Source organism: Delphinapterus leucas, chromosome 6, assembly GCF_059928025.1.
Source record: "Delphinapterus leucas isolate spDelLeu-1000000601 "Yukka" chromosome 6, BTC_Dleu_Yukka2, whole genome shotgun sequence".
Taxonomy (NCBI): Eukaryota; Metazoa; Chordata; class Mammalia; order Artiodactyla; family Monodontidae; genus Delphinapterus; species Delphinapterus leucas.
In genome coordinates this window covers 41,745,077-41,756,451 of record NC_143134.1, presented here as the reverse complement: position 1 = coordinate 41,756,451, position 11,375 = coordinate 41,745,077, and positions in this window count along the sequence as shown.

Here is an 11,375-nt window from a genome sequence, read left to right as displayed (position 1 = left end):
TAAAGACCCAAATACAGCTATATTGGGAACTAGGTCTTCAGCATATGAATTTTGGGGATATAAAATTCAGTGTGGAACACAAGCAACAATGATAACCCCCAGCCGTGCATCTCTAATTAATCCTGTTTTAGGTGGGCTTTTATCCACCAGGAGTCAATTGTTTTTATGATTTTATAGTCTGAGAGTAAATGTGCTTAGGTAGCTTCTAATGGATGCTGTGAGGAACACCCAACCATGCATTCAATCAGGTTGCATCTACTTAACGGCCATGAATTAAGGGACCAAGGAAGTTCCTGGAGACTGACATTTAGTTATGATTCTAGGACTACGAAAAAGTTTGAGAATCACCAGAAAAGAGACCTTCTGCCTTTTTGGAGCTCATCTTTCAGAAGTGCCTTTAGTGAAAAGTTATGAGCTCCACAGTAAAGGTGGAGACTTGAGACTACAGAATCAGACCCCCTGACATTTTGAATAACAGTGATGTGGTCCAGCTTAATCGCCCACACGTTCTGTCAGATCTGGCTGCAAATGATCTTTGGATGTTAAAATTTCCTCTCAAATAATGAAGATTTCCATAGTTTGAAGACTCTGCTACATTAATTAAAGATAATTCCCCAAGACGAGCTCTGAAAACGTGATAAACAGGAACAGTATCTTTGCAAAGAAGGCATGGCCTTGCAGGAAGGCCAATGAAGGAATTGCTTGCAGGGTTACAACTCTGATTTCTTAATGTGAGTTACAACGAGCTTTTAAAAACTTCTTGTATTACTTTATCATGAATATTTATACATTATGTATTTATACACACACCTGCATATGCTTTAGAGAGTACATATGTGAGCATATATTCTCTTAACCATACATGTCAATCTTTTTATAAAATAAAAGCCTGATATTTTTATAGATAAGATTACCTTTTAGTAAGGTTCACTTGGAACTTCACTATTGTATCAGTCAGAATAGGCTAGGTTACGCTGCAGAAACAAATAACCCTTAAGACAGAGAAGATTATTTCTCCTCCTGCTCCATGTACAACACAGTTTGTCCAAACATGAGACTTCATGGTTCACGGTGATAGGATGAAGAGGAAGTGGAAAACCTACTACTAACTATTAAGTCTTCTGCCCAGGAGTAACACATGTCATTTCTGCTCCTTTTTCACTGGCACATGCAAGCAATGTGGATTGGTGATGGTAGTGGTGGAGGGTGGTTTCCAATCTCTGCTGGGCCAGGAAGGAGAGGGGGCAGTGTGGTGTCTAACACAATCGGGATCCCATGTCACACCAAGTTGGGCTCGTGATCGGAAAATTCAAAGGTGAAAAGTTGGAATTTATGGGGCTTCCCTGGTGGTGCAGTGGTTGAGAGTCCGCCTGCCGATGCAGGGGACATGGGTTCGTGCCCCGGTCCGGGAGGATCCCACATGCCGCGGAGCGGCTGGGCCCGTGAGCCATGGCCACTGAGCCTGCACGTCCAGAGGCTGTGCTCCGCAATGGGAGAGGCCGCAACAGTGAGAGGCCCGCGTACCGCAAAAAAAAAAAAAAAAAAAGTTGGAATTTGTTCACCTATTCATTCAATACATCTTTACTGAGCACCTAAAATGTACCAGGCACTGTGCTCAATGCTAGAAGTACAATGGGGAGACAAGATAGAAATGTTTTTGTTGCTCATAGAGACCTTCCAGTGGGGAGAGGTTACAACAAGTAAGTAGATAATTAAAATTCAGAGTGAGATGAGCTATGGCGGGCAAAGAACAGTGTGCCTTGGAAATACAGAAAACAATAGTCGGCATAATGAAGGCTCCTACTGTTGTCTATCTCTTGCTTTCCAACTCAGTCCCTACTATTTTTGTGGGCATCTCGTGCCCTGTTTTCAAATCATTCTACTTGGACCCAATCAGCAATTGAAGTATTTGCTAAGTAGCTACCACATGTAAAGTATCCTGCTTGACACTGTTGTAACTGTTAGGAAGCTTATGGAAGAGGGTGAATGAGAAGATTTCTGTTTAACTCAGAGTGCTTAAAATCTAATAGGAGCAGTAAGACTATATAAATATTAATACAGAAGAGAATGTGGTATTTATCGTGAGACAAACCACCTAAATGTCAATGGGGGTATTTCTGATTTGGGGAATGGAGAAATGCTCATGATGAAGTGAATTTTAAGATGGATTTTGTTGAATAAAGGGGATTTAATGATAAAAAAAATTGAGGTTGAAGGTTATATTTCAGTAGGAAAAATCAGCTGGTGCAAAGAAACAACATTTGGAAGCTCCACATGTGCAGGGACTGTGATTACTTTATTCTTTATTACATTCCCAGCACTGTCTTGTGTCTTGTATCTATCAGGTGGTCAAAGAATAGTTTTTCAATGAATTAATGAAGAAATAGGAAAATAAGGCATGCTCATTTGAGGAATGCAAACTAACAGTTTAACTGAAAGCTGGGGGTTTTTTTTGTTTTTTTTTGCGGTACGTGGGCCTTCCACCATTGTGGCCTCTCTTGTCGCGGAGCACAGGCTCTGGACGCGCAGGCCCAGCGGCCATGGCCCACGGGCCCAGCCACTCCACAGCATGCGGGATCCTCCTAGACTGGGGCATGAACCCATGTCCCCTGCATCAGCAGGCGGACTCCCAACCACTGCGCCACCAGGGAAACCCAAAGCTGGGGTATTTGAAGGCAAGTCATAAGTGATAAAGCTGGGGCCGAGTCAAGGTTTTGAATGCCATTGAAAATTTTCCTTACTCTTATGTTTATATAATACCAGAGTTTATGGAGGTGTCACAGACACATCGGTCCGTTGATCCTAAAACAGCCCCTTCAGGTGGGCAGGGTGGTAATTATTGCTCTGAGGAAGGACTCTTAGAGAGACCAAGTCACTGTGGGGTGTCTGTCAGGAAGTGGAGGACCCAAGACTCGAACCCAAGACTTGGGGTCCACATGCAATTCCCATCCCTTCATACTGCATTGCCTATCTGTTCTGGATCAAAGCAGCACATTTTGGTGTTTGGAAGTAGCAGAAATGACAATATCATAGATGTTTCTTGCAAAATATGGGAAACTGAGAGAGAGGGACCAGTGATAAGAACATTGGAATAACATGAGAGAAGACTAAACTCCTGTAGTAGCAGTGAGCTTAGACAGGCTAGGATTTCTTTTTAACAGAGCTACAAGATTTGGGGATAAATTCCACCTCTGCTTGGCTATGGCTTAGGCCAGTGTTTCTTAGTGTCGGCACGATTAATGTTTTGGGACTTAAGTTCTTTGTTGTGTGGGGACTGGCCTGTGTATTGGTGGCTCTTTATCAGCATCCCTGGCTTCTACCCATCACACGTTAGGAGCGTAGCCTCTCCGCCTCACCCCTCCCGTGGTGACAACCCCAGATATCTCCAGACGTTGCCAAACTTCCCCTGGGAGGCAAAAGTCATCCCCATTCAAGACCACTGACCTAGCCAGTCAATTTTGATTTGTTTCCAGAAAGGCAGTGGATCTTAAAGAGCACACTGGGCATTTAGTGGGAAAACATGAAGGAAAGAAATGCGGTTTCATCTTATGGATTTGGGTTTCCTCCACTGACAGTGTGTAAACCACCTCCAGTGATATTAACTAGGAAGTGGGTGGCCGATAGTTAATTCATATGACTGGTGCTGCATTTTCGACAATGAGTTTTCATTTTGTTCTGTTTATGGTCATTTTATTCAACTATTTGTATTCAGCACCCAGCTTTATAAGTGTATATAATCCTATTATGTTCTATTCCATTATGGGAGCTTCCTCATAGAAGAGCACAAAGTAATAAAATTAACTGAACATCTTAGCTATTGTGTCAGCCTCACACATTTCCTGACCTTGGCTGGATTTAAGAGTGTTGGTCGGGGGTGGTGGGGGGGGGAAGGTTGACAATGGGTCACTGGAAAGAAAGACAAAGGTGCGGGCTTCCCTGGTGGCGCAGTGGTTGAGAGTCCGCCTGCCGATGTAGGGGACACGGGTTCGTACCCCGGTCCAGGAAGATCCCACATGCCGCGGAGCGGCTGGGCCCGTGAGCCATGGCCGCTGAGCCTGCGCGTCCTGAGCCTGTTCTCCGCAAGAGGAGAGGCCACAACAGTGAGAGGCCCATGTACCGCAAAAAAAAAAAAAAAAAAAAAGACAAAGGTGCATGAAGCAGGTTTCCAAGATTGGAGAGAAGAATTTGGATACAACTGAAAATATTTTAAAGTGAGATGGCTAGAAATGCTGCCATCCTCCTACTCTTTCCAAAATTCCATAATAGAACCACACAAAAAAATTCCTACATGGTGCTTTGCATTAGCTGCAGCAAATGTTGGTTTAGAGGAACTGAAAAAAGAATTTGCATGTTATATATATATATATATATATATATGCATAAATATGAATATAACTATGACTTTATAGCAGCAATTACAAAAGCATTTTCAAATGCATGTCATGTGGCGACAGTCCTTGTACAAGGAAGAGCAGAGAGCACATTTTGACCTCACTCGGTGACTGGGCACAAGAGACAGGTCTGAGCAAGTCAGTTCAGGTCTCTGAGTCATTGTTTAGGTTTTCCATGGAAATGAAAGCTCAGGGGAATTTGACATAAAGTGTTTGCCAGCCTCTCTGGGTTTGTTACTCTCTTTGAGGGCCACTAATATCACTTCTCAGATGATGAGTATCAGCCAGTTTCCCTCCCAGAAGACTTGCTCTGAGTGCTTACCAGTGTTGCTTTGCAGAGAGATGGGGGTTTGGGGATGAGTCTCAGGCAGCCATTCCCTCAATGTGAAGACAGTATTAGGGAAATTTTGTGTGTGTACAACCAGACATCGCCTGTCTTCCCAGCAGGGAGCTTGTGACAGCTGAAAAAAATTGTTTATAGAGTGTTTTGAGCTCTCACTGGGGTGGTACCACAGAGACAAAGCTTTGATATGCCTCTTTCATCTCTTTCAACTATTACTAGTAAACAGAGAATGCCTCTACCTTTCTCAAAGTCCCAAGTTTAAAACGAACTATTAGGAGTCCCAGGTTCCATTTTTTACCCACTCAGAGAAGATCGTGTGACCTCCTTTGTTAAAGAAAAAGCCTTCAGAATTTACAATAGATTTTAAAAACTCCACCACTCTGTAATGTTTAACTGTGAATGACTAAGATGTAGACCAAATGAATTTTCTTTGAAATATTCCACACGTTCAAATGAAAGAGGGAAGTAGTTGGCAACATTTTGTGCTCAAAATTAAATGTTTGAAATATGGGAAGGGGACAGTTTTCCACATTCCGAGCAAGTCTATTTCATCTACTCCCACTTGAGGCTTCTGAACTTTGTAGCATTTAAAAATCATTTGAGTCTGGTTTTATTTTTTTAATGCAGCAATAGAAGCTGACCAATTTTCCCTGATTAAAGTAACATCTAATCTCTAGTAAGTGTCCTAGCATCTAGCAAGTAATCAATAAGTACTGTTTTTCAAAAATTGCTTTTGCAGAGCACAGGCCCTTCTCGCAAGATGAGGAAATAGTGACCCCAAAGCATCTGAGTAGGAGGAAATCTCGGCCAGTTGACTGAGTGCTTTTCTTTAAATTGCACATGATCTCACATTCCCAAAATACCCATGCTCAGGAAAGCTATATAAGGCCATGTGGCAATTTACTCCCAGTCATATGTGCCTGATGGTTAGTACTATAGACTGCTAGGGCTCAAATGGGCCTTCGATGCCACTTCTCAACCTCTGTCTTCATGGAGTAGGAAGCAGAGCCTATGAGGGAGGGAAGTGACTCACCCAAGGTCATGCAGTTCATTTCTTACAGCATCTAGAGAGATCCCGCGCCTGACATCTGATCCAGCATCTTTATTCCACACTCCTGCCCAGAATGCTGGGTTCTGGGTATTGCTCACTTTTAAATACTGTCTACCATGAGATTCCATGGGAGGGCCATAAATGATTCAAGAGGGCAGCAAATATGCTTGCAAAATATTGTGGTTTTTACGTTGAGTGTATAATTTGCCTGTTGGTATTTTCATTACACTTGCTGTACTTCATATTGTTATGCTTTTAAAAATGGTTGTTCTCATGCATTCATTCAACAAGTATTTATTGAGGGTCTGTACTAGGCACTGAAAGTGGTGGTGAGCTACATAGACAAGATCCCTGTAGCAAATCCTGTTGGTGCCCCACCAGGTCCTCCCAAGTCCCACCATCCCCATGCTGGCCTCCGTGCTGGCCCCCAGTGTCCTGCTGCAAACACCCGGGAATCTACCCCAGTGCTCTCTCTTAGCAGAATGACAGATGGTAGTTGGAAGGTAAATGACCCAACTTCCTCATGGTTTGGATGGGACAACTCTGAGATGCATTCTACACCCTGTCCCCAAGCACCCCAGGGATTTGAACTCTAGTTGTCCACAGTGTAACCTGCTGGATAACGCATCCACTGCAGGCTTCCCTCACTTCCTGTGTCACCGGCTCACTCCCCCTCTAGTTTTCCTGGATCCCTTCCTACTAAACTGCCTTCACTTGAATCCTTGTGTCAGAGTCTGTTTCCAGTGGGGGTGCGGGGGCTGAGCCTCTTCTAAGACAGTCACGGACTTTGTGGAGCTCCAGTTCTAGTAAAGGATACAGACAAGAAATAATACCTGAAGTGAGTCAGGTCCTTTCTTGGTACATACTGAGAAGGAGGAGATGATACTTAGTGAGAGGGGCTGAGAGAGGCTCGGGTTAGTGGTGAGGTCGGGGCTCCTCTGGGGTGTGATAGTTGCCCTGAAACCCGAAGGATGAGAGGTGGTGGTTAGGCATGAGAAGAGCCCAAACAGAGGATTCTGGAAGGAGGCAAGGAAACGTGCAGAGTGAGCAGGAACAGGAAAGAGGCCGCTGTGGTCGTTTCACAGGAGATGGGGGGGGGTGGGGAGGCTGGGGGAGGCCGCGTCGTACGGGACTCTAGTCATCATCAGGAGTTTATTCTAGATGCAAGGAGAAACCTTTAAATGATGTTAAGCAGGGGAATGCAATAATCTGACTGATACCTGAAAATACTTATCCCAGCAGCTCTGCAGAGGAGAGATTCCGGGGAGGCAAGAACAGAGCAGGAGATGAATGAGAAGGTTGCTATAGAAGTTTAGGTGAGAGATGATAGATGGTTATCAGCACCCAGGTTCAAGTGTTGATAGGGAATATAATCAAATAGAATTGAAATGCAGAGTACCTATGCATTGATATCTTTGTCTCTGAAACCATTTGTATGTATTTCAGGGGTTCTTAGCATTTTGCAATGAAGTAGCTTTGCAAAATCTAATAAAATCTGTGGATTTTCACACTGTGGATTTAAAAATGTAGATATACATGGAACACAATTATGAATTTGTGATGGGGGATTTAGAGGTTATGGAGTCAGTTAATTTCTGTGTGTACATCTTTCCCTTTGTACCGGGTTAGGATAGGCTCTCTACCATAGTAAAAAAGTCCTGAAGTGGAAAATGGTTCAAACACAATAGTTTATTTCTTGCATATGGATGAAAGTTGGAGGATACATAGCTCAGCTTCACTGGACCTCAGGTAGAAGAACTCGGTTTCTACACTGTCTGCATTCACCAAACAATACTGGGAGAATGAGCAGAGAATTTCTTTGCTATCTTCAAGTCATAACTTCCAAGTTTACTGTAATCATTGTCTTCAGTCTTCCTTCTGGACAAGTAGAAGGGGAAAGAGTGTGGGGTAGCATACATTTATAAGTCATCCAGCCCAGAAGTGGTGCTCAGTGCTCTGCACACCTTCCATTGGCTGGAATTTAATAGTATGGCCACGACTAACTGCAGGAAGGGCTGGAAAATGTAGTCTAGCTGTGGGCCCAGGGAAAAAGAGGGAAATACAGACTTCAGAGAGCAGCTAGCAGTTTCAGCCACAAAACACATATTTTTCTTTAAATTTGTCACATTGGAGGTCTTCAGTGTTCCTTTTCTTAAGAACAGTGGACATAACTCACATTGGAAGTTTGAGGGAAGGGAAAGTATGGAGCCAATGAAGGCTGGTCAGGAGAAATCCAGGGACCCTTTTTTTTTTTTGCGGTACGCAGGCCTCTCACTGTTGTGGCCTCTCCCATTGCGGAGCACAGGCTCCGGACGCGCAGTCTCAGCGGCCATGGCTCACGCGCCCAGCCGCTCCGCAGCATGTGGGATCTTCCCGGACCGGGGCACGAACCCGCGTCCCCTGCATCGGCAGGCGGACCCTCAACCACTGTGCCACCAGGGAAGCCCTCCAGAACCCTTTTGAACTGTGATTTCAGGAACTAGTTTAACTCAAAATGAGCCCTCTTCTTGGTCTGTGGAGATGGGACTTATATATAAAGGTTGTGTCCTTAAGTAAAAGATTAAGTTTAAATTGAAGTGGAAACTTGGCCCCAAACGACACTATTCTGTGCCCTGAGGAACTGGAATTAATTTGAAGCAAACTATTACTCACTCCGATTATGTGTCAGTTGGAAAGAGAGATGATTATATTGTCCACAAAGCGGTCCTTTGCATTCATTTCCTTTCCACTGCAATGACCAGTCATCCTACTTTGTGTGAGGTAACAGGCAGTCGGCTGCTCACCCAAGCACTTATGGAGTCTACTCTGGGCTCAACACTTTCCCTGCAGCAAGGAGCCCATAGCTCCTCTCTTATGTGTCCTTCGGGGAGTGGGTATGGCCCACTCCCCGAAGGAGAGGAAGAAGTTGGAAGTGAAATGCATTTCTGTCAGTGAATCATATTCTCCCATTAGCTTCCACCATTAGAGATGCTTTTCTTGGGGGCAGAGGGTGATGAGTTTTGCCTTAAAATATAAAGAAATTTCAATAATTAAAAAAAATATATATATAAAAAAAGAAATTTCAATTGAGAACACAGCAAATTTTAATTCCTCCAGAGTTAGAAGAGCTGCTTTTCCTTCTAATATACAAAATCAATTTTTTCTGAAACTTACAAAAAAAATCCAGAAATGGCATTCTCTTGAGATCAGAGCCCTTCTAAAAATCACATTTAGTGTTTGTACCATTCAGCAGCACAGGGAAGATTAAATTTCTTCCATGTTGCCTGTTTCTCGCTCTTTCCTCTGATTCTCTCCTTTGCATCATAAATATTCCTTTTCAACCCCCTAAATTTTAGTGATTTCCTCTGAGAGACATTTGAAAAGGAATCTTTATTGCTATTTATTTTATTTAGAGTCCCATTTTAGAGCTGTTAATACGCTATTTTCTTTTCTACATTCCTCTTCTCTGGATAGGGAAGATTGAACTTTCTTCAAGAAGAGATGGATTTAATTGGTTAATTTCATAATTTAGACTCTTTGTTGGTCTAGATTCCAAAAGAAGGAGTTCCTTTAAGCTCGCTGCAACTACATTTGCTTTTGAAGGAGCCCTTTATGTTGCAGTGAATAAAGTGTCTCTTATTAAGTAGAAAATAAATGAATCTTTGGCAGGACTCTGCTCCCAATGGGTGAAACATCACAGGAAATTGAGAAATTGTTTCTTTTTGGCCTTATGGGAAATTTTTGCGGGTGAAATTTAGTACCACGGTTTTAAGACTACTGCTTAAATTCATCAAGAAAAAGTCGAACAAAGGACAGTTTTTGGAAGGGAGACGTATCAATGTGATGATGCTCTGCCTAATTTGTTAAATTTTCCAAGAACCCTGGCATATGGTCAAGAAGATTATAGTCTCTCTTATGTAATAATTGTGTTACTGTTAAAAAGAACTTAGAAGTATTTTAGCAATTTAGGAATAAGTTTGTCAAAAGTTAGCCTTGTTGGATATCCTTTTATTTGTACCTACAAAAAAGGGTGTTTTTTTATGTGTCCAAGAAGAAATGTGTCCCAGCTGCAGCATCCAGCTTCTGTTCTCAGTTGGACTCTGGGCTCCGCTTAAACTTGAGCAGATCCACTTGGGACACTAGACCTGGGTTCTGAGCTCCAGACCTGAGCCCCAGACACTGGATGCCTCCCTCTGAGGCTTTCTGCACATAGTCACCTTATTTGGGAATTATGCCCCACACGCATGCTGTGAGTTGAACCCCTTGCCTATTTTCCTGCCAGGTTCCTTGGAGACACTGGGCAGCATCACCATGTGTCTTGTAGTCTAAACCCAAGAATGTCCCTGTTCATTTCCGATATTCCCCTCAACTTGCAATCGATCGCCATGTCCTCTTGATTCCCCTAAAGAGGCCGGACAGCCATCCCCTCCTCGTCCCTGCCCCACCTCCCCACTACCTGGCTCAGGTAACAATTCTCTCAGGCCCTGATTTCTCCAGCAGCCTCTTCAATCAGTCTCTTGCCCTCAGTCTTTCCGTTACATCATCCTGTTTCCATCCTGCAACCACTTTCTAAAATTAACTGTGATTATGTTCCTTCCTGGCCTGAAGTTGGTTGGTTGGTTTGTTTCTAGGGCCTATCTGCAATTTTCACCATAGATTTCAAACTCTTAACCTGGCCCTTGCTTATGTGTTTCAGCTTCTTTCCGCTTTCCAGCTTCATCAGCCCCTTGACAAATGAATGCTTCCCTCTCTAACCAGAACTGGACTATTTACAGTGAGAATGTTGTCCTCTGCTTTTTCCCATTCTTGGCAAATTTTAATCTATTGCCCAGAATCCAGAGAGCTCTCCCCCCTTACCTCCTCCCCCCCGCCAACCCGCTTCCCAGATTCAGCTAGATACTCCTTGTTTTGAGTTCCCATACACCCTGGTTGTACTTCCACGAGAGTTGATCCTTGATTGTAAACTCCTTGAGCGCCATACAGCTCTCTGGATTTGAATCTTCTGCTGTGCCTGCTGAATAAATAAATGAGGAATGAATAACTACTTCTAGTGCTTTTCTATATATAAGATTGAATCCTAATTGTAGTGTTGTAAACGCTACAACATTTACATCAGCTTTGGCTAATTTTGGCTAAGTATTTTGGAGGATTGGAAAGGCAACTAAGAAAGAATGGAAACATTGGATTTGGCATAGAAAGGCTGTGGCCTTTGCTAAGTCTGTCGGCCTCTCTGAGTCTCAATCCCTTGTTAAGGAACTGGGATATATTACAGGGTTTGACTGAGGACTAAGGGAGAAGTGTCTGAGGTGGGGGAGGCATTTTGTGAATTATGATGACTGCACAAGTGTTACCTGCTTTATTCTTATGCTTTTCATACCTGTAGTTCTCCCTACTGCACCTGTGTCAAACACAGCCTAGGGCACGTGGGGGGTGAGTGGTGTCATGCGGCACAGATGGGAGGGGAGTACTTACCAGGTCTCTGTTCAGTTAGGTGGAGACCTACTAATGGCAGGATAGACGTCGGAAATGGTTCACCCTTAGCTTTCCCATTGGAAATACACTCCACCCTCTTATACGCTGTTGGTGAAAGTAATACCTCATGTAGTGGGAA